The following is a 22,952-nucleotide window of genomic DNA, read 5'->3' as shown; positions in this document are numbered from 1 at the left end:
ATGACTATTATGTCTAATTTACCATAACCAGGAATTAAGAGTTTTCTCTGATCACAGTCAGGCGGTTTTTTAGTAACTGGACCTATAATTGTCCAGATTCAATGTTAGTTTTTTGTTCTATGTCATGTATGTATAGCTTTTTCTTCTGCTGATATTTCATGTTGATATTTCATGTCCAAAAAAAAAAATATTTTTAGTGGCATACTATTAAAAGTAAATTTTTAAATTCTTATACTATAGAGGTAGGTTGAATGCCCCACAAAAGAAGGTACTTCTTTCCCCCTGTTTTCTCTGTATGTACTCATAAAAACTCTCTAGGGTGCACCTCCATAAATGACAAATTCATAGACATCTTGCACAACACAATTTAATAAATATTGGAATATACTTACCTCCTAACTATACCTTTCAAGCGTTCATCACCAGTGCTTAGGATATCCCCATTCCCCTTTCCTTATGTAAAAAATCCTCAGAAAGTGCCCACCCCCCAAAAAAAAATGGGGTCTCCCCTCCCGTGGATCAACTAGCCAAGGGCTCTTCCCTGCACCCCTGATGACATTGGGGTAATTGGTAATGGGTTAAATCAAGTGCTAATATTGTTCTTCACAGTGGGACTACAAGTTCCAGCCTGTCTGCCCTGTAGCACTTGTAAAACCACAAGTGCCTGTACTCCTACTGTGAAAAAAATATTTAAAAAAACCACAGTACATACACGTCGAATGTTTTATCACTTTATTACACATTCATTCAGTCTTTCATCAGCACTCACATTACATTCTTACCTGCTCCCTAACTCTGATTGGTCCTCTTGTCCAGTAGTATCTGGTCTTCAGAAAATAAAAAAATGACTAACCCGGGGCCCCCGGACTGCTATGCTGTATATACAGTATGGCGCTACCCGAATGATAGGAAACCCAGCAAAGGTGCACCTTGTGGATTTCCTGTCATTCAGGTAGCACTATACTGTATATACAGTTTAGAAGTCCGTGGGGTCAGGGTAAGCTGAATTTGCGTTTTCCGTGTAGAACAGAGTCAGTCTACGGTCCCCCCGCCAAATTTGGTTCTCAAAACGAGGCAAAACTTCACTCTTCCTGAATTCTCATATCTTGCATGTTTTGGATTGCATATAAGTCCCTTCCTCATGATTTCAGGCACCATTTTACATAGGTTGCCATTAGAAAGAGTTGTAGGTGGTTGTAGTGGGTGAAAAAAGGAAGTAAAATAAGGCACCTTTAATCTGTGTGTCAGACACTAGTATGTCCATTGAAGTGAGTTGCACTTACAATTGTTTTTCACAACGGTATCTGTATCTACACAGCAGTCTATAAACACTGATGGGTAAATAAGACTAAGTGGATTAGTGTTTTTTACACCATGTTAGTGCTCTGAAACAAATTACCACAGTCAGTGACATGATAACAGTTTAGGCAAGACACTATAAAACCAATGGCCCAGCTAAGCCTGAAGCATGTGTGTTTCTGTTGTAGACCTTATCCACTTTTCAATTATTTCACTAATTTTGACTATAATATTTTACTAATCTAAGTAAAAGGGGCATCTTAAGAGAGGAGAGGGCCCGTGTGCACTCCCCGTGCTTGGCCCCCTCCTCTCTCCCCGGTGGCCGGCAGCCAATTGATGCGGCTAGCCAGCCACCGGAGCATTAGTAGACTCCCGGTGTGCCCTGAGTGTACTGCACATGCGCAGAACGCCGGGAAAATGGCAGCGGTGGCAATTTTCCGGTGTCCTGAGCAGCGCTGACACCTGCCACAGGACCACGGACAGGTAAGTTTAAAATAATATGGGCCCCACACACACTGCACCCATTATAAATACGCCCTGCTAAGTACCAATATTGTCTATGAGGACAGAGAGAGTACTGTGATAAGATTTCAAGCTTAGCTGACTAAAGATCTAGTATGCTAAGTGTTGTGACTTGTTGGACAGAAAAGCACAGTCTTCTAAACTGTATATGTCAAGGGGTAATAAAGGGACAGGCACAATAGCTATCAATCTGCACAGGTTACTATTGAGAGTCTGAGCTGCACTTAAGGTGGGTACACACTGGAAAGATATATCTGCAGATGATGGTTGTTCATATACACTGGTACCGCTCGCCGGGGGTCGCGTCACAATCCTCTCCCTGCTGGCCTCTGCAGCAAGTGTATGGTCGTTTGGCTGACTGCCCGTACACACAGCACGATGAGCAGATATTTATGCAGATATATCTGCCATCGGCTGTGCTGTACAGCCGACGCAATATGTCTGTGAATGACAGAATTCACAGACATATGGGGCCAAATGTAATAGGGTGAGAGTTTTGAAAAGTGAGAGTTTCTGACACTTTTTTAACTTTGCCAATGTAATAGAGTCCAAAAACAAAGTAACAGAGCAAGCTTTCATGTTTTTTTAGACTTAAAAAACTCTCAAGATTTAAAATCTCATTCAGATGTTTTCCCATTTTGAAGATAAAACTCAACCAATGTGAGAGTTTACTGCTAAACTCTCACATTTTCTAAACTCACACCCTATTACATTTGGCCCATAGTCTGTACACACTGGCCGACGTGCACACCATATATCGGCCGTTCAATTGAATGGCTGATATGCCGGTCAGTGTGTACCCAGCATTACTGTGTACACATTTCAAGGAGATACAGTCATGTGCCTCCCACTTTTTAAGGGGCCAAAAGTAATGGGACAAACTAAACAATCCTGAATATAACTTTCACTTTTTAATACTTTGTTGCAAATCCTTTGCAGGCAATTACAGCCTGAAGTCTGGAACGCATAGACATCACCAGACACTGGGTTTCATCCCTGGTGATGCTCTGCCAGGCCTCTACTGCAAATATCTTCAGTTCCTGCTAGTTCTTGGGGCAGTTTCCCTTCATTTTTGTCTTCATCAAGTGAAATGCATGCTCAATTGGATTCTGGTCAGGGGATTGACTTGGCCATTGCATAACATTCCACTTTTTAGCCTTGAAAAGTCTTTGGTTGCTTTTGCAGTATGCTTCGGGTCATTGTCCATCTGCACTGTGAAGCGCCGTCCAATGAGTTCTAAAGCATTTGACTGAATATGAGCATATAATATTGCCCGAAACACTTCAGAATTCATTCTGCTGCTTTTGTCAGCAGTCACAACATCAATAAATACAAGGGAACCAGTTCCATTGGCAGCCATACATGCCCACACCGTGACACTACCACACCATGCTTCACTGATGAGCTTGTATGTTTTGGATCATGAGCAGTTCCTTTCCTTCTCCATACTCTTCTCTTCCCATCACTCTGGTACAAGTTGATCTTTGTCTCATCTGTCCATAGGATGTTGTTCCAGAACTGTAAGGGCTTTTTTAGATGTTGTTTGGCAAACTCTAATCAGGTCTTCCTGTTTTTGTGGCTCACCAATGGTTTACATCTTGTGATGAACCCTCTATATTCACTCTTGTTAAGTCTTCTCTTGATTGTTGACTTTGACACATATACTCCTACTGGAGAGTGACACACTTTGACACACTCTCCTCCAGGAGAGTGTTCTTGATTTGGCCAACTGTTGTGAAGGGGTTTTTCTTCACCAGGGAAATATTCTTCTGTCATCCACTACAGTTGTTTTCTGTGGTCTTCTGGGTCTTTTGATGTTGCTGAGTTCTCCGGTGCATTCTTTCTTTTTAAGAATGTTCCAAACAGTTGATTTGGCCACACCTAATGTTTTTGCTATGTCTCTGATGGGTTTGTTTTGATTTTTCATCCTAATGATGGCTTGCTTCACTGATAGTGACAGCTTTTTGCATCTCATATTGAGAGTCGACAGCAACTGATTCCAAATGCAAATGTCACACCTAGAATTAACTCCAGACCTTTTACCTTCTTAATTGATAATGAAATAACGAGGGAATAGCCTACACCTGTCCATGAAATAGCTTTTGAGTTGGTAGTCCCATTACTTTTGGCCCCTTAAAAAGTGGGAGGCACATATATAAACCGTTGTAATTCCTATACCGTTCACCTGATTTGGATGTAATTACCATCAAATTAAATCTCAAAGTCTGCAGTTAAAGCACATCTTGTTTGTTTAATTTCAAAGCCATTGTGGTGGTGAATAGAGGCCAAAATATGAAAATTCTGTCAATGTCCCAAAATTTATGCACCTGAATGTATATATATATATATATATATATATATATATATATATATATCTTGTGCATTAGGGGCAGAGACAGTACTGTGATTGTAAGTTCTGCTAACCACAAATACTGTGCTGTGTGTGAGTGAGCTGCACCCTCATTTTGTTTTGAAATTAAATTTAGATATTTCAAGGGATGTTTTCATGTTTTTGATAGGCAGCATATATTATTGTACTTGCTGGGTGTTGTGTCACCCCAAAAATAATAAAAGCTAAAATATATATTTTTTTGTAGTTTACATAAATATCAGGTCTTTTAATTGAATCTGGATATTTCAAGGGAAGTTTGTGTGTGTTTGAGAGGCAGCATATATACTGTACTTACTGTGTGTTGTGTCCCTGTCATCTGCACCATAAAATGGGCCTAATTCAGAGATGTCAGCTAATACCACCTCAGTTGTGTATTTGAACACAGTGGCTGTGCAAAAATATGCAAATGTCACAGCCGCTCGGGTTTATATTGAGCCGCCCATTGGGGGCTTTGCAAATCCAAGCGTCTGTGTACACAGACACAGCATTGGTCGCAGATAATTGGAGCAACCCTATGGTTGCACAAAATGGTCATGGGAACTGAGATGCTGGAGCCATATTTACTGTATGCGGGATCACATGGTCATGACACACCTGCATTTGAATCACCACCACCCTGTTGCTGTCCATAAATGGCAGTGGTATGCAGAGTTAAATGACAACACCAGTCAAATTCCAGATACACTAAACAGTCCAGGTGCTTAACTGTCAGGTGCTTGAAGTATAGTAGTAGTTACTGGTACAGTACTCACAATTACACACTTGTTAATCTGAATGGATCTGACCTTGAGTGGATTATACATAGTACCAGCTGGTGATATATGAAGGTAGCGGTGCAGGTATAGGCAGGATTTACGCAGGCCATATAAGGGATCATGTAGCAGTGTCTTTGGAGCTAAGTGGAACACGTCCATGTACCACTACAGTGCTCATACACAGTGACAAGATAGCACCATGCATTCACAGAAGACCAAATGGCAGTCATCTTGGTAAAGTAGTATTCTGCAAGTCTAATTCAATTTAGATAATTCAAGGGAAAATTTTGTTGTTTGAAAGGCAGTATATATTACAGTACTTTACTGGGAGTTGTGTCCCCGTCAACTGCGCCGCAAAATAGGGCAGATTCAGAGCTGTTCGCTAATGCTGCTGCAGCTGTGAATTCGTACACAGTGGCTGTGCAAAAATACGGGATTTGGATTGAGACTCCCCTTGACGGCTTCCCAAATCCATGCGTCTGTGTACAAAGAGCCTGATTCATTATAGATCACAACTGCAATTACGCACACAGATGGGCGATGGTTGAGTTCTGCACATGCTTATGCATTGCAGTGCATGTGCGTGAAGGTCTGTGATCACACTGTGATCGCAGACACTATGCAGACCCATTGCAGAGTGATAGACAGGAAGTGAGCGTTTGGTGGTGGTTCGGCAAAATGCCAGCATGTCAGTGCGTTTGAACTCTGTTACAGGGGCGTGCATAAATTAGCCACTGCTATGGTATATACAGCTTGAACTCCCACTACGTGCTATGAGGTTAGCAATTTCTGAGTAAGGTCAGACCTTGTGCAAGTGTGCGTGAGGCTACGATGGTACTCGATGTTACCGATGATTTTGCTATTTTGCTAAGTATTACAGATGTGAGTAAGGGGATGTGGGCGTCCTTATGTTAGGATGGCATTGTGATTGCAAACATTAGCATATTTTCACAGTGGGTCTGCGTGTACAATCACAGTTGCGATCCATAATGAATCAGGCCCAAAGACAGAGCATCATGACTTCACCCAGACACTGCACTATTGGGAGTTGGGCTTCTGAGGCCATCAGAGGTTTATTTTTGTTAAGTTGGTCACAATCTACCAGCGGATGCCCTGCAAGCTATCAGCAGATCGCGTTAAATTTTTTGGCCAGGTCTGCTGTACTTACAGGGTGTTGAGTTCCTGTCAGCTGCTCCCCAATATATGCTACTGAGGAAGTTGGAAATGTGTAGCAGGATGAGGGGGATAATTGTGTATGTGACACTAATGAGGATGTTGATGATGAGTTGAACAAAAACAAGTTGATAACATTTAGGAGGATGATGATGTTTTTGTCGAAGCAAGTCAGCCACCAATGGCAGCAGTTCTTGCCAGTGATCAGAAGAAGTGCATTGTCATGCCTGGGCATAAAACCCAAAAATCCACCTCTTCCATATGGAATTATTTTTACCCAAATTCTGAGAACATTTGTCAAGGCATCTGTGGTATTTGTAGTGCCAAAGTAGAGATAGGGACATTAACCATCTAAGAACCTCCTTTCTGCTACATCATTTGCAGTGAGTTCTTTCAAGTTTATCAAAATTTGGAAAATCATGTATAATAACAAGCAGTCCAGCATCAGCTACCAGCAGCATGTATAGATCCCAGCACATGCAATCTCCACCGCCAACACCTTTATCATCAACCTCCTCATTAGCAACCGTAGGAAGCCCTACATCCAATTTGCAGAGCAAACTGACTCCCTTATCCACAATTCCCAAGGGCATTTCTAGAGAGGAGGGGGCCCCTGTGCAGTTTCCAACACAGGCCCCTCTCCTCTCTGTTCGGCGGCTGGCAGCACACTGAGCTGTGCACTCCCAGCACCAGAGTTATAGACTCTGGGCACTAGAGTGCGCCAAGAGTCTATAGAGTATGCGTAGGTCACCAGGAAAATGGCCATGGCAGCCATTTTCCCTGTACTGCGCATGCGCATACAACGGGAAAATGGCCGCAGCAGCCATTTTCCAGTCATTTTTACAGCGCCGGACCCCCGCGCCGATGTGGGACTCCGGAGATGTAAGTAATACTATGGGTGCAGGGTGTGCGGTGCGGGGCCCTCCTGTACCCAGGGGCCCGTGTGCCCCGAACACCCTGCACCCATTATAAATACACCCCTGACAATTCCCAAGAAGAATCCTTGCAAGCCTGGCTAATGCTGCTGGATGTGAATCTTAGAAGAGGACCAAGAAGACTAGTAGTTTCTAACAGCAATTGTCTATGAAACAATCATTTGCAAGAGAAACCAAGTATTTCGGTCACAATCTTGTTCTAGCAGATCACTGAATCCATGATATGTAAGCATTAGAAATGCGTCCAATATCTGCCATCAATGCATCTGGTTTTAGCCGATTAATTGAGGTCATGTGTCCATGCTACCAAACTTTCTATTAAATTAAATTAAATTATATTTTACCAGAACAGTAATTCCTCACTTTTACAGGGATGTTAATCAAAAAGTAATTTTTTTGCCTAGAAAATGCCATTGTACTGGTTATCCACTGAACTACAGATATGTGGACAAGCGGTACTGGTTAAACTAAGAATACATGACTGTAACAGCCCATTGGGTGGGTGTATCGCCTTCATCAGCAGTATACACAGTACTGCTTATTCACAGGCAGGCTACTCTCTGCATCACTGACTTCACTATGAAGCATACTAGTGTCAATCTGTTGGAAAAACTCAGGGATGTGATAGCAAAATGGCTTACCCCGCTAATACTCTCCTCAGGAATTGTCATTTCCGATAACACAAGAAAAACTGTATGAGCATTACAACTGTGCAGTGGCATAACTATGGTATTTGGAGCCCAGGGTAAGTTAAAAATGGAGCCCCCCCATCTGAGTAGGTGTGCACGTTGAAGGAGCGTGCTGAAAAAGTGGGCATGGTCACATTCACAAGGGGCGTGGCCACTGGAAAATGGGGTGTGGCAACATGATACACCACCATTTCTAATCACTTTGGGAATATTCCTTTCCATTCCATATGCACCTTAATGCCCCAAGTAGTAGTGCCCCTCTTTCAATGCCCACTGTAGTAGTGCCCCTTATGCAATATCCCAGTAGCAGTGCCCCTTATGCAGTGCCCCCTGTAGTAGTGCCCCTTATACAGTGCCCCCAGTAGTGCACCCTTATACAGTGCACCCAGTAATGTACCCTTATACAGACATCTTTCCCATTACCCACTGCGGAAGCCGGAAGGTGGAGCTCATGAGTTAGCTCCAGCCCGGCTCTGGCAGTGGGCGCAGACTCTGTCTGACTCTCATTGGCTGCCAGAACAAATACACTGCCGCTGGGTAGTACAAGTGCACTAGCTGAAGCCGGTGTTTTTAGCTGTGTAGTGCGAACTGCACTCCGTGTTGTCCGCACTACACTGACAACCAGTGTCCTGGACAACGCCCGGCGGCGACCCTTTGCCCTGCCGGTCTGTGGCACCCAGAGCACAAGCCCTGCTCAAACCCCCTAATACCCCTTTTACACCGGAGCTAAAACCCGGGTTTTTGAAGGGTTAACCCGGGCAGCTCCCTGGTGTAAAAGGGCAGAGGGTTGGATCGCCGGGTCGAGTGACCCGGCAATCCCACCCAGGTAACTAGCAGGGTTTAACACGGGCGTAGCCCGTGAAACCCTGCTATGGGAACAGCGCACTCCGGGTCACGATGACCTGGAGTGCGCTGCTAGCCGGCCGATTGGTCCGGCTTCAGTGGCGCTTGGAGATGACGTCATCTCCAAGCGTCCACTTTCACTCCGCAAAAGCCGGGTCTATGCAGACCCGACTGCGGTGTGAGCGGCGCTGACTCGGGAATATCCCGAGTCAGCACCGGCAAAATTCCGGGTCTGATCCGTATAGGAACTTTGTTCCAACTCCGGGTCAGACCCGGAATTTAGGTGGAAAAGGGGTATTAGTTACACCACTGCAACTGGGTGAATTTGAACACGTACCATGTTTTGCGCACACAATGAATTTGGTAGTTCAGAATTTCTTCAAAAATGACAGGTGGCCATGGGCCATACAATTTCTGGGAATTTTTGGAATTCAGCAACCGCATGTAGAAATTTGCAGCAGCAGCTGTAAGAACAATTCAATTTGTTATGCCATCAACTAAAGTAAGAGGTAGTAGTAACCAGGTGGAATTCTACCCTCTATGTGCTTCAGTGACTGGAGTAACAGCAATTAGCCATCATGACGTACACATCAAGCCATGAGATAGGGAGAAAGGAGACATGCTACCACTGTCACGATGTGGTCCTCTGGATCTGCTTATCTTACCAAGCCCTGTCAGTTTTCCTTCATGACATGTTCCTCTTGTTTAGCTCCACATTATTTCCAATATGGATTTTGATTACAATGTTCCCTGATTTACAGCATGGCATTGGCTATACCATGTTGCCTCTGGTCACATGACCATTATGATCCTATCCAGTACTATATTCATATCTAATCTGCAGCTTCACCTATACCTGCTATAGTTCCAGTGTACCTGTAGCTCAGCATTGCTGTGAGCTTTCCTTATTACCTGCTATTGTTCCAGTGTACCTGTGTTCTAGCACTACTGGGATTCCATTCTCTAATCTGCAGCTTCACCTGTGCCTCAAAGCCTCACTGCTGCTGTGAGCTCCAGATCAGCATCTAAAGACATTCCCTGTAGTCCTGTGTTCTCAGCACTGCAAAAGACTTATCCTCTCATTGTGCTACTCATCTTTGATGCTTCAGCAATTCCAAAACACCAGTTTGCTCCTGTTTACTTCTCTCAAGTCCTACTGGAAGCTCCTTGTTTCACTGCTAATCAGCTAGCTGCATTCTTTCCCCTGGGACAAGAACATGAATTCCAACTGCAGACATTCTGATATCCTGCATGCAGTTAACCCTTGATATTCTGCACACAAGTATCCTACGCTGCAAGCACAGTAGTTCCAATATCGTATCTGAAGTACCTGCAGGGGCGCATGTCATAGCGTGTTCTTTGAAAGGATTCTACCACAGTATTAAGCAACACCTATTGCTGTATCTTAGCTCAGAGTTTAGTCACAGTCAGACTGTTCATATGTGTCTTTACCAGAATCTATTCATAATATTCCTGGATGAGCTCTGCAACTCTTGTGTGTCTCACCATACCCCATGTTTGTCATCTCACCTGCTTATTTCAGGACTCTGCCAATGATCCCAGTTGCATGTCTTCAGCTACCATATTCTCATTAAGTTCTAGTATTCTGCATCCAGTCCAGTCCCACTCCAAATCAGGCTTTATACTCCAGTTCAGTCCCATTCTGGTTCAGTCTGTGTACTCCAGTCTGGTCCCACTCTGGTTCAGTCTATATACTCAAGTCTGCTCCTGTTCTTTTTCAGCCTATATACTCCACTCCGGTTCTACTCTGGCTCAGGCACTTATCTGCTTATCAGTGGTCTCAAGCCCGGGCTCTGGATTTGTGCCCACAACAAATCCTGATATCTGACAACCACCTCACTGCAGCACACTGGAGAACACTCCAGTGTGCTGCACTACAATTAGTTTTGTGCAAGCTACTGAAACCACTTGAAATTGTAACCTATGAAGTAAGTTCAGACACTACCAGCCTGATCTGGCCATACCCTTAATTAAACTACTGCTAAAGCAGCTGGAGATTACATTAAGCAATTCCACTAAGAATGTTGGACTTGTAGAACAAGTTCTTTATTCGCTTCACCAAGACCAAAGGGTGGTTAACATCATGCATTTGCCTCACTACATTTTGTTTTGTCAACCAGGCTTGACCCTAGGTTTAAGTTGTAATATATGTATTTCCTTTAAACTGATAGAGATCTTAAAAGATGTAAAGAGCTCCTTGCGAGCAACTTGTCAGCTCAAGTGGCACAAGACATGATGTCTCATGCTTTAGTTTCTCCTGTAAATGCTGCTGCCAGGAAAAACTGACATTTTCCATCCCACTGGTGATGATGATGAGTGCTCAGATAAGCATTCCACTTCCCGATACTTATAAAAACATTTGTGTAATAATATTTTATTTTCACATATACTGCAAATCTAAAACGACTTGCTGCTAGTTCATTCAAAGCTTAAAACCTTTACAAAAATATATATCAGTTGAAGACTGTGCCAGTGTAAAGAGACATTAGGTTGTTTAATAAATGGATGTATATCTGCCCATTAGTAAATTATTAAGGTGAATGGCTTTTAAAACTAAACACAAATGTATGTACAAGAAAAATTACAATAACAAAAATAAAAAATCACTGGTTAGTTATTGCTCCATATAGGACTCCCAGATGGCAATTTGAGTTAATCGTCATCTGACTGAGTAGAACAAGATACATATCTATGCTAATACCGCCACTTCCGTCTAAGGATAAGCTGAGTTTTGGGTGTCCTGATGCTGTGCTTCACATGTACAGTGTACCGCTGAAGGACTGTGGGGAGACAGCTTTCATAGGAAAGCTGTCTTTTATAAGGAAATGCATCAGGCTCACCATCAGAGGATTGCTCTTTATTTGCTGGGCCACCCACTGTATGCTACCTTTGGGAAAAGACTTTGGGCCTGATTCAGAGCCGCTCGTAAGCGGCCGCTCGTTCGCTCCGAGTGATGTTTGCACAACTGCGCATGCGTACGGCTCGTAATATGCATGCGCGAACCAGTCAGTGCGGTCGAAATTCATGTGCTCGCAAAATAGCGAATGCCTGCTAATTTGAGTGACAGAATGAGGCGTTTGTGGGTGGTAACAGGGGAAGGTGTTTGAAAATGGGGAGTGGAGATCTGAACGCAGGCGTGCCAAACTCCAGTGTGCTGCACTACAATTAGTTTTGTGCAAGCTACTGAAACCACTTGAAATTGTAACCTATGAAGTAAGTTCAGACACTACCAGCCTGATCTGGCCATACCCTTAATTAGACTACTGCTAAAGCAGCTGGAGATTACATTAAGCAATTCCACTAAGAATGTTGGACTTGTAGAACAAGTTCTTTATTTGCTTCACCAAGACCAAAGGGTGGTTAACATCATGCATTTGCCTCACTACATTTTGTTTTGTCAACCAGGCTTGACCCTAGGTTTAAGTTGTAATATATGTATTTCCTTTAAACTGATAGAGATCTTAAAAGATGTAAAGAGCTCCTTGCGAGCAAGTTGTCAGCTCAAGTGGCACATGACATGATGTCTCATGCTTTAGTTTCTCCTGTAAATGCTGCTGCCAGGAAAAACTGACATTTTCCATCCCACTGGTGATGATGATGAGTGCTCAGATAAGCATTCCACTTCCCGATACTTATAAAAACATTTGTGTAATAATATTTTATTTTCACATATACTGCAAATCTAAAACGACTTGCTGCTAGTTCATTCAAAGCTTAAAACCTTTACAAAAAATATATCAGTTGAAGACTGTGCCAGTGTAAAGAGACATTAGGTTGTTTAATAAATGGATGTATATCTGCCCATTAGTAAATTATTAAGGTGAATGGCTTTTAAAACTAAACACAAATGTATGTACAAGAAAAATTACAATAACAAAAATAAAAAATCACTGGTTAGTTATTGCTCCATATAGGACTCCCAGATGGCAATTTGAGTTAATCGTCATCTGACTGAGTAGAACAAGATACATATCTATGCTAATACCGCCACTTCCGTCTAAGAATAAGCTGAGTTTCGGGTGTCCTGATGCTGTGCTTCACATGTACAGTGTACCGCTGAAGGACTGTGGGGAGACAGCTTTCATAGGAAAGCTGTCTTTTATAAGGAAATGCATCAGGCTCACCATCAGAGGATTGCTCTTTATTTGCTGGGCCACCCACTGTATGCTACCTTTGGGAAAAGACTTTGGGCCTGATTCAGAGCCGCTCGTAAGCGGCCGCTCGTTCGCTCCGAGCGATGTTCGCACAACTGCGCATGCGTACGGCTCGTAATACGCATGCGCGAACCAGTAAGTGCGGTCGAAATTCATGTGCTCGCAAAATAGCGAATGCCTGCTAATTTGAGTGACAGAATGAGGCGTTTGTGGGTGGTAACAGGGGAAGGTGTTTGAAAACGGGGAGTGGAGATCCGAACGCAGGCGTGCCAAATGGTCAAAACGGGCGTTTTAAGGGTGTGCATAATTAACAAAGCAGCGTCATCGACCACGTCACTTGGTTGTTTCTTAGCCTGAACTGTTCGCATGATTGCGGTAGGAAAATCCAACCACAAGCACTGCGAGCAGTTGAGACGTCTTTCGATGTACTCGATTAATCTAATAAATAGCGGAGATGACGTAGGATGTGAGCGGCCAGGGGGCGTTTTTATCAAAATAACGGCCGCAGGTTTTGTTCGCTCGTTCAGGCTTAGAGGCGTCAACAGACCGCAAAGAGCGAGCACTTTATTTAAATAGCCAGCCCTTTTTTCAGAACGACCGTTCGCAAATAGCGTCCGGCTCTGAATCAGGCCCATTGCTCTAACAAAAACCAGAGGAATGTAGAATAAGCCACTCTGGAACCTATTTGATTGGGAGCATTTACAGCCAAGGGACTGCATAGGCTGCAGGTTATTCTAACCCTGCTGGACTTTATCAATTGCACCTAAAAAGGACTGAGTGGTACCCGGTAATTATATTTGGATCCCTCGCTTTATAAATACAGTGTTTTTGCAACATGCTATTCTCTGGTGTTTTAAACTTACCCCATATCCACGCCTTTCAGGCATCATGATATTTATATGATCGAATTATATTGGTTTATTTTAAATTGCATATTGTGCTTATTAAAATTAGTTTTTTTATGCTTTGATAGGTTGCTCACACTGTATTTATTTGATTTTAATTTTTAGCAGTAATTTTTGCTTTGTGCCATATCTTCTAAAAGTTATTTTTAGTTTCCTTGTCAATACATTTTCCTGGGGGGACTATCAGTATATACGGCAGCATTCTTATTGTATTTATATTTCTAGAATGTGTGTTTATTGATTTTTATTATAAGTGGTTTTTGAAAAATTGTATACCCTACTCAGGGATTGGTTTCAGGCAGCGCCTACCATTTGTGTTTTTTACACTTCCCAATTTCTCCACTGTGGTGAGACTACTTAATGGCTGGTTGCCTTTTACTTTCCACACCGGAGCATATGTACCTTGATTAACTGACATTGCTGTCTGGGAGTCCTATTCCCTATGATACGGTACATCGCTGGACTGGTCTGTACACATGTATGCTGTATAATACAGTACTTGACAGGCCAGTTATCACAGCATTTCCAATACCTCCAGAGGTAAAGAACCTTGGGACTCAAATATTACTTATTGGAGGTGATCCCTCAAACCACCGGAGCTCCTCTAATTTATGGACATTGTAACTAAAAAGTAATTTAAGCATTTCACTTTATTATATACTAACTGACCACATATATTTAATATTATGAGGCAGCAGCAGCTCAATTTATATATAGCAAGTACCAATCAGTGATTTTTTTTATTATTATTGTTATTTGTATTGTTTTATTGTACAATATGTGTTTAGTTTTAATAAATCAATTGTAAATAGGAGACACGATTCTCACTATATCTGGTCAGACTTAAAATAAATATTGACACATCTACCATGACTCAATCTGAAACAGTAAACATTGATAGAATGGTGTAGGATTATATTGATGGTGAGTACAAATTAGCATCTCACACATCTTCCCCAAGGGAAAAAAAAGGCAATTCAGGGCCCCTTGTACAAATTAGTTATGGGGTTCCTATGCCCCCACCCTCCAGTATGTACTAAAAAAGAGCATTTAGCACAGCTGGGAACCTTATGACCGGTCTGCATAGGATGCTATTTCCAAAAAAATAGTGATGAGTGTGATGATGAGGATGATGACCAGGGCCGGCTCCAGGGGTGTTCGACCAGTGCAGTCGAACAGGGGTGCCACCCATAGAGGGCACATCCCTCCCCAACACCCCAATTTCAGAGCTGTTCCACCCGTGGGCCAAAGAGGCCCGCGGGTGGTGAAATCTAACGGTTGGTGACCCCCACCGACACAGCCGCGCACATGCGCGTAGCACCCATTCACAGACAGGAGAGGGCTGGGGGAAGCCCAGCCAGTGACGGAGGGCTGGGCTTTACCCCCAGTCTGACATTATTTGGAGGCATGCCATGCGGACATGCCTCCAAATAACGTCACTTAGGGGGCATGGCCTATGGTAATGAGGCCACGCCCCTCATTTCGGTCGCGCGCGGTGAAGCAGGGCACTGCGAACTGGGCCGGCACAGGGTGCTCAGACCCCTGGAGCCGACCCTCATGATGATATCTTGAACTTTGAGGACGATTAAGGATTTTGAGGATGATTAACATTGTTAGCCTTAAACTCATTGGTAGCCTAATTTAACTAAACCACCAAAATGTTTTAAAAAAAACCAAGCACTTAGCAACAAAAGTGTCAGTCCATGTCTCTGATGTGCTTGGTTTGTTAAACTGTGCATGTCTTTTATAATATACAACATAGAGACCCAAGGACATTGCCATTGTGCACCAATTTTCATTATGGGCTTTACCCACCTTGCTGTATTAGTGTACAGACTACTATCCTGTTACTCCATCTCAATTTACCTGTGATTTGTTGGTTGGAGAAGTTTGTTATTATTATCATTATTCTCTTTTCTACTAGCTATTATTCAAGCTTGAATCACCTATATTTTCCTGATACCTGTGATTTACTGTTTGTAAAAGTGTGTTGGTATTATATTTTCTAACAGGCTTTTACTTTTAGGCTATTAGTTCTTGATCAATGAAAACATTCTATAGGGTTGTATAGTTTATTAAACTGCTATCCTGTCTGCCACTGCTTTGCCACTATGATTCATAGATGTGTTATTTTCTTTTACACTGCCATGTGTTTGTGCCACTGTTCTGTTGCTTAGTTTAATTGATAATTATTAATTTTCAATGTCTTGTACTTGCTTGTTACTCTGCTGTTACGTTGGCTTGAATCGCCTGTATTGGCCTAAGGCCTGTGATTTCTGATTTGCTGGCTGGAGAAGTGTGTTGCCAATATTTTAAATTTTCTACCAGGCTTTTAATTTTAGGCTAATTGTTCTTGATTAATGAAAACATTCTATAGGGTTGTATAGTTTATTAAACTTCCATCCTATATGCCACTGCCATACCACTATGTTTCAGATGTGCTATATTCTTTTAAACTGCAATGTGTTTGTGCTGCTGCTCTGTTGCTTAGTTCAGCCAGCCAGCTCGCTGCAGTCTTTGGCCAGCATTGGTGAAAACAATATAGTGAGCTGTTAGGTGGTTAAAATAAACACTTTATTTTGCAGAGGGTGAGGCAGCTATTGTGGGTACATTCAGGAGTTTATGTATCAAGCAGTGAAAAGCATGGAGAAGTTGCCCATAGCAACCAATCAGCTTGAAGTAGCATTTTATCAAGTACAGTCTAGAAAATAATAGGTAGGAACTGATTGGTTGCTATGGGCAACTTCTCCACTGGTTTACTTCTCCACACTTTTCACTGCTTCATACTTAAACCCCTCAGTTGCTACAGTATTCTAGGTCATTCACATCAGTCCCTGCCCCACTGGAGCCTACAATCTAAATTCCCTAACACACACATACATAATAGGGTCCATTTTTCGTCAGAAGCCAATTAACCTACAAGTATGTTTTTTGGATATTATTATTATTATTATTATTATTATTATTATTATTATATGACTATCTACATATCCATTTGTCCCTCACGCCCATGTTCTTTAGGTTATAAACATAAACAGTGTATGTGTTACTCACTTCAATTTTTTTCTTTTGGTCAGTGAGTTCCCTTGATAATGAAGTACCCAGATTCAGCAAATAATGTCACAAAATAGTTCTTGTTTGTTCCTCATTTGCAAAGTCACAGTTCCAAAATCCACGGGAATATCCCCCAAATACTTTATTTATATAGTATTTAAATTGTTAGTACTGCACAGAATGGGTCCACCAAAAATCAACACTCCTCTTTCATGTGAATATCACCACCAAAAGCTCCCACCAAAACACAGCACCTCATGAAAAAAGGATAGGGACAGCATCAGGTCCCAAAGACACTAGACACTACATATTTACTCACACGTCTGCTTTCTTTCATGCTGGTCTCTCCCTCTATCGTTCAGCTGTAGCGTAAGTGGCTCAATCATTTGTTTACAGTATGACATAAATCACACTCACTATTCTTTATATGTATATTTATTAATCCAGTTTTTCATAAAATCAATATATTATACAGGCATTATATTAAATTGGCAGAGTCAGTAAAAGTATGATGCTCAATTTAATGTAACCAACGCGTTCTGTCCAATTGGTGTGTTTTTTTTTTCAAGGGTGTAAACTGTTTTGCTCTTAGTTAGGGGTTTGAATACCTGTCTCTGTGGTTTCCGCCATTTTGCACTTCTGGCACTTCCGTGTTTCACTGTCCATGCAAACGCACTCAGCTGCCACTAGGGTTTATTGCTGTGATCTGGATTCAGCTTTTACTGTGCATGCACAGCTACAGAACTGCAGATACAGACGTCCAGTAGTCCGGTGAGGGGAGGGCTGTAATGCATAAAGAGTGTGTGCCCTCACAGACAGGGGGCGTGGCCTCATGGCCCCAACCAAAGTTTTAGTCACTCCGGGGGTCCCAGAGATACGGACTGCACCATGGGACCAGTCTGTTTGCAATGCCGGCTCCCTCACTGTGTCAGGAGTCAAGTGCTGCACATAATGCTACAGTGCAGCCCCCAGCTTCTGTTAACACTTTGGTGTCACCCCTCGGCGGGTGGCACCTGGGTGCGTCCCGCACCCCCCTTGTGATGCCACTGCAGGAGTCTACTGGCATGCATACAGTTTGATGCACATAGTTGTATTAATATTTTCATTTATGGCGGTGGCCATTTTGTTATGGATGTAAACTCACTGTCTTTAATGACTGCAGCCATATTTGTCATTTGATGAATAGCATAATTTATAGTGTAGTGTGAGAATTATTAATCCAATCTTAATCATATTCTAAATTAGAATCATTTGGGCCTATATTGTCTCATACTAGACATTAATTTTTAGAAGTTTCAGTCACAGGATGTGTAGAAATATATGTACATGTAAATATACAAATGTAATAAATATAAATAAATACATATAAATATATAAAACACCATAAAATATAATGCCTGAAAATATATATATGTAAATTTATTATCCATGATCTTATTTTAACATTGGTACAAGTGTCTAAAGATGTAATTTCATAATTCTATTGTTATAATATGAATACTCATAGATCTATATTGAGACCTTTCGGTTGCAATGTTTTTAGGTTAAAAATCCATCAGCAATCATTTTTATAAATTTGGGTTTGGAGATCTCCTCATCAATTCGGTTCTATTTTTTCTATTGCTGGAAACTTCAGATTATTCCTGGCACCAGCCATTAGTTATATACAGAGTGACTGTCATTCCTTGGACTAGACCGGTTTGTCTTTTTGTTGCCTCTCCTTGATTGTATGCGATACAGAGTTCTTGCTTAGGCAAAAATCTCAAATTTTAATGAGTATTCTGTACTATTCACTCCAAGGCAATACAAAATTAACAAGGGCGATAAACAACTGTCTCCATTACATATCCCTTATCAAGAGTGACCATTTCCAAAGCATATAATCCTGCCTTTAGGGTAAAATTCCAATGACCGCATACTGGACACTAACAGTAACTCCAACCAATACTATTGCTTCAATGTCCTATTTGAAAACTGCTTCCTGTGCCCTGGGCACCACTATATATTTATCCAATATTTATCCAATGCTACTGCGTGTGCCATAATGCTAGTACAAAATTGGGGCCATGGCCCCCATCACTGTGCACCACGTTGGGGGCGTAGCCACACATCATGCCTCTTTTGCTCCCCACAGTGGGGACTATATAATATTTATTTATTTATTTATATAGAGCACACATATTACGCAGCACTTTACAGAGAATATTTGGCCATTCACATCAGTCCCTGCCCCAGTGGAGCTTACAATCTATGTTCCCTATCACATGCTCACACACATACACACTAGGGCTAATTTGTGTTGGGAGCCAATTGACCTACCAGTATATTTTTGGAGTGTGCGAGGAAACCAGAGTACCTGGAGGAAACCCACGCAAGCACAGGGAGAGTATACAAACTCCACACAGTTATGGCCGTGGTGGGCATCGAACCCATGACCTCAGTGCTGTGAAGCAGTAATGCTAACCATTACACCGTCTGTGCTGCCCTAATATCAAAACTTATTCAATTTTGTATCAGTTTTGCATAAGAAAATACATTTTGTTCTACCAAATTCCATTTAACAAAAAGTATTTTGTTCTCCAAATAGTCACTACCCAATTAATGAAATATGCGGCACCCACAAGACTTGGCACAGGCAATGAATACAGTGATATAGATATATAAATCACATCAGCCAGCATCCCGACTGCCAGCACTCCGACGGTAAGTAGTGGGGTTAGGGGGAGGGTTAGGGGTTAGGGTTAGGCACTAGGGGGAGGGTTAGGCTTAGGCTGCAAAGGGGAGGGTTAGTTTAGAAAGAGAATAAATTGTTAGCTTCAATAATAGGTTTAGTTCATATAATTCATTCTGAGGAGAGGATATACTGTTAGCAAATGCCATCTGATAATATGCAGCGGTAGCCATATTGGAGGAGCAGAATTGTGTCTGTGCATTTGTCATGAAGGAATACAAGCTGCTGGATAAATAATAGCCAGAGAAATGACACAGTTACCTTAGCAACAAAGAACTGAAATAATGTAAAAACGATGGGTTTGAATATACAAATTGGAATACACAGAAAGGATTGTGTCTGTATAAAGAAAACAGTAAACATATATGTAGGGCAGTGGTTCCCAAACTGTGCGCCATGGCACCCTGGGGTACCTTGGGACACTTGCAGGGGTGCCTCAGGTTGGTTGTCCAGCACCAAATCAAATTATTTATGGTCAATGTAATGTAAATATGTGGAAAAACAGAAGCGCCAACCTGTCCACCACCACATAACTGAACCATTCTACTTTACAAATTTTTTTCTGAATCTCTCAATAACAAACCTAAACTAAGGGGTGCACTGAAAACAATGCTGATACTCTAGGGCACCATCATTCAAAACAGTTTGGGAACCATTGATGTAGGGGCTGATTCAGAGTTGGAAGAGAAGCCAGCAGCCAGGACATGTTTAATATGTGCAACAGATTTAGATTTGGGAGCCGTGTGTCCTAGCTGAGCTGCAAATTGCAGTGTAAAATAAATCTGTCCAGTATTAAAGTGCTACATGAGAAAGCAGCCTTCCATTGCATCATGGTTTGTCCAGGGGCAAAGTTGCTCCTATCATTTTTGGTTAGCTCCGATTCTGAATTAGCCCCATGCTATCTATATAGAGTAAATGGAGTCTGAAAAAATAAAATGGGCAACTATCAAAATTAGATTCAAAAAAGAGAAGTGTCTGTACAGAACAAGTACAGATGGGTATGCAATAAAGGAAAAATACCTGTAAATGATGACACCCACTATACTCTGTCCTAGGTGTGTTTTATTATTTTAACATCATCATGAGGTTTTATCAGGAGATGATCTATTTGTGTGTTGAAGGTGAGCAGACAAGTTGTGAGTTCTCTCCTGACTAGCCCGAGCAACCAGCCCAAAAAAACCCTCTAACCATTCAGACGCCAAGTTGATTCATATGCCAAGTTGATCTCCCAGTCTTCTCTGAACAAAAATCACTTCCCCCTGTAATCAGAAAAGTAGAGTCTTCGGCCTAGCACCTCACTTAAGCCCAAAATTGACTTCAAAGCGCCACTGCTGCCGGCCCCAGCCAGACTCCAGCCCTCTAATCAGTATAGATCACATTCTGTACCATTTTGAGGCCCACAAAATATTGTGGGGCATGTTTCTGCTTGCAGCAGTCACTGCCAATAGCCTTAGTAACCTACCAGCGAGCTCTGCTTTCAACCCTGAAGCCAAGGGATCCCACCCAGCACCCACTGCAGTATACTATAAAACTTTGTACAGGTTTTGTATACGGAATGTATCCATTTGTATCTGCTGTATTTATTTATTATTTCTTCCCACTGAAATCTTTCGCACAAGAGTATTTTGAAAGAGGATTTATTGGATACATATGTGAAATCCGAGATGTAGTCAATAGGTCGACATTTACAACGTTGACATTCATAATCTCAACACCACAATGTCGACAGTTACGATGTCGACAGTGTTAAAATGACGACAGGCAATGTGTCAACATTCTTAGAATGTCGATATTGTAAGCTTGCGAGCAGGGCCTTGCCTTCCTACCTCTATGTCTGTCTGTTATTACCCAGTTTTATTCTATTAATGGTTCCCATTGTAAAGCGCAACGCAATATGTTTGTGCTATATAAGAAACTGTTAATTAATAATAAATAAATGTCTACAGTGTCAGAATGTCAACATTAGGGTTAGGCTGCGGGTGGGAGGTTAGGGTTAGGCTGTGAGTGGGAGGGATGTTAGGGTTAGGGATTAGGGTTAGGGATACAGGAGAAATACTGACCGGAACACTGCAGCAATGGAAGTCTGACCCAGAAGTGATGGTCACATGACCCAGAAGCTGTGATCAGGACCACTGCAGTCGTCAGTAGCAGGAAGAGCTGCCGAGATGATATGTCGACATTCTAACATGCCAACATTTCATCAGTGTCTACATGATGAATATCAACATGGTTGACGTTAACATTATGACCATGTCAACATTCTCATGTTGACAAAATTAATGTCGACATATCACAGCACACCCGTGGAAACCTGAACCTACTGGGTAGAAATTCTACATTGGTTTGATGCGGATACATTACAGCATGTGTAACAATAGTGCTGTGTTTTTAAATTATATGCGTGGAGCTGGACTGATAAAGTACAGTTGTCCCAAAATGGATATAATAAAATTGTTTCCGGACTTAAACTTCGGTCAGTGTAATAGTTCTTAACTATTTGTATGTCAGTAGAACTGTAGGGATGTCCAGATCAATAGTAATAGGTTTTACTTTTAAGTAGTACAAAATGACACAGCAAGTATATGTATTTCCATTACATAATTGCTTAAGGAATTTAAAGCCCCACACATCTATGACTTTGTATTACTATTTATGGCTATTTAAATAAGTACAATATAACATAAATCTAAAAGAACACTGACACATGGCATGCTTGAGCCTCTGAATTGTGTCTTGTTGAAAAGGAGGAAGCTAGACACAGTAGATGTTTGGTATGCAGATCACATGAGAACTGACAATGGAAATTCACTTTGCTAAAAATGTGACTACATTGCCACAGCAGAAATATCTGTGCTTCTGCTGACAACTTCCAAGACCTCACATTTTATTATTTGCCAGAGAACAAATAGAACATTACAAAAATCAAAATGTAGAAACAAAAGCAATTTAGAAGAGATCTATTAGGGCTCTTAAACACTGGCATTAAAATTAAAGGTTTAACGAACATTGAATGCACTCAACAAAGCCTAGTAAATGCTCCGTGATGCCATAAATGAATGTAAGCAAACAGATGCTCACTTCTGGCAAGCATTCGCTTCGCAACTATTTAACATAGGGTTATAGAGTCTGACGACAGATGAGAACCACACAGCCCAACTAGTCTCCCCCTTTTTAGTCATTAAAACCTATTTACCTGCATTATTTGTGATCATAAACCATTGGTACAGTATTGTCACACTCTGCTCAAATTGTGTGACTTACTTGCCATTTGCTGCAGGTCAGGATTTCTGCCTGACCTTGTTCAAGAACCATGCAGTGACATCACCATCATGTCAGCTGATAGCATTCTTCCCGTGGGAGTGTTCCTGCCTCAGCTGACCTCAGCAACCTATCAGGGACTTGCAGCAGATTCATATCCCCTTTGTGAACTCCCACTGGTGCTAGAGTAAAGAGTTACTTCCTAGTGTTACGTTCTATTC

At 41.9% G+C, this 22,952-nt stretch overlaps 1 long non-coding RNA gene across 5 annotated transcripts in view; it reads left to right on the top strand.

Annotated features, from left to right (window-relative positions):
* LOC148518124 (uncharacterized) overlaps positions 1-22,952 on the top strand; it is a 134,394-nt gene that overhangs the window by 42,837 nt on the left and 68,605 nt on the right. For 3 of the 5 annotated variants that reach the window (XR_015879221.1, XR_015879218.1, XR_015879222.1), the window contains exon 4: positions 19,330-19,445. The exons of the other annotated variants lie outside the window; for them this stretch is intronic. This is a non-coding gene — a long non-coding RNA (uncharacterized LOC148518124). The remainder of the gene's footprint in view (positions 1-19,329; positions 19,446-22,952) is intronic. 5 annotated transcript variants of the gene reach the window in all.

The sequence above is a fragment of the Taudactylus pleione genome, unplaced genomic scaffold (assembly GCF_031769625.1).
Source record: "Taudactylus pleione unplaced genomic scaffold, aTauple2 ptg000202l, whole genome shotgun sequence".
Lineage (NCBI taxonomy): Eukaryota > Metazoa > Chordata > Amphibia > Anura > Myobatrachidae > Taudactylus > Taudactylus pleione.
Note: the sequence above shows the minus strand (reverse complement) of the source record. Positions and strands in the feature narration are given on the sequence as shown.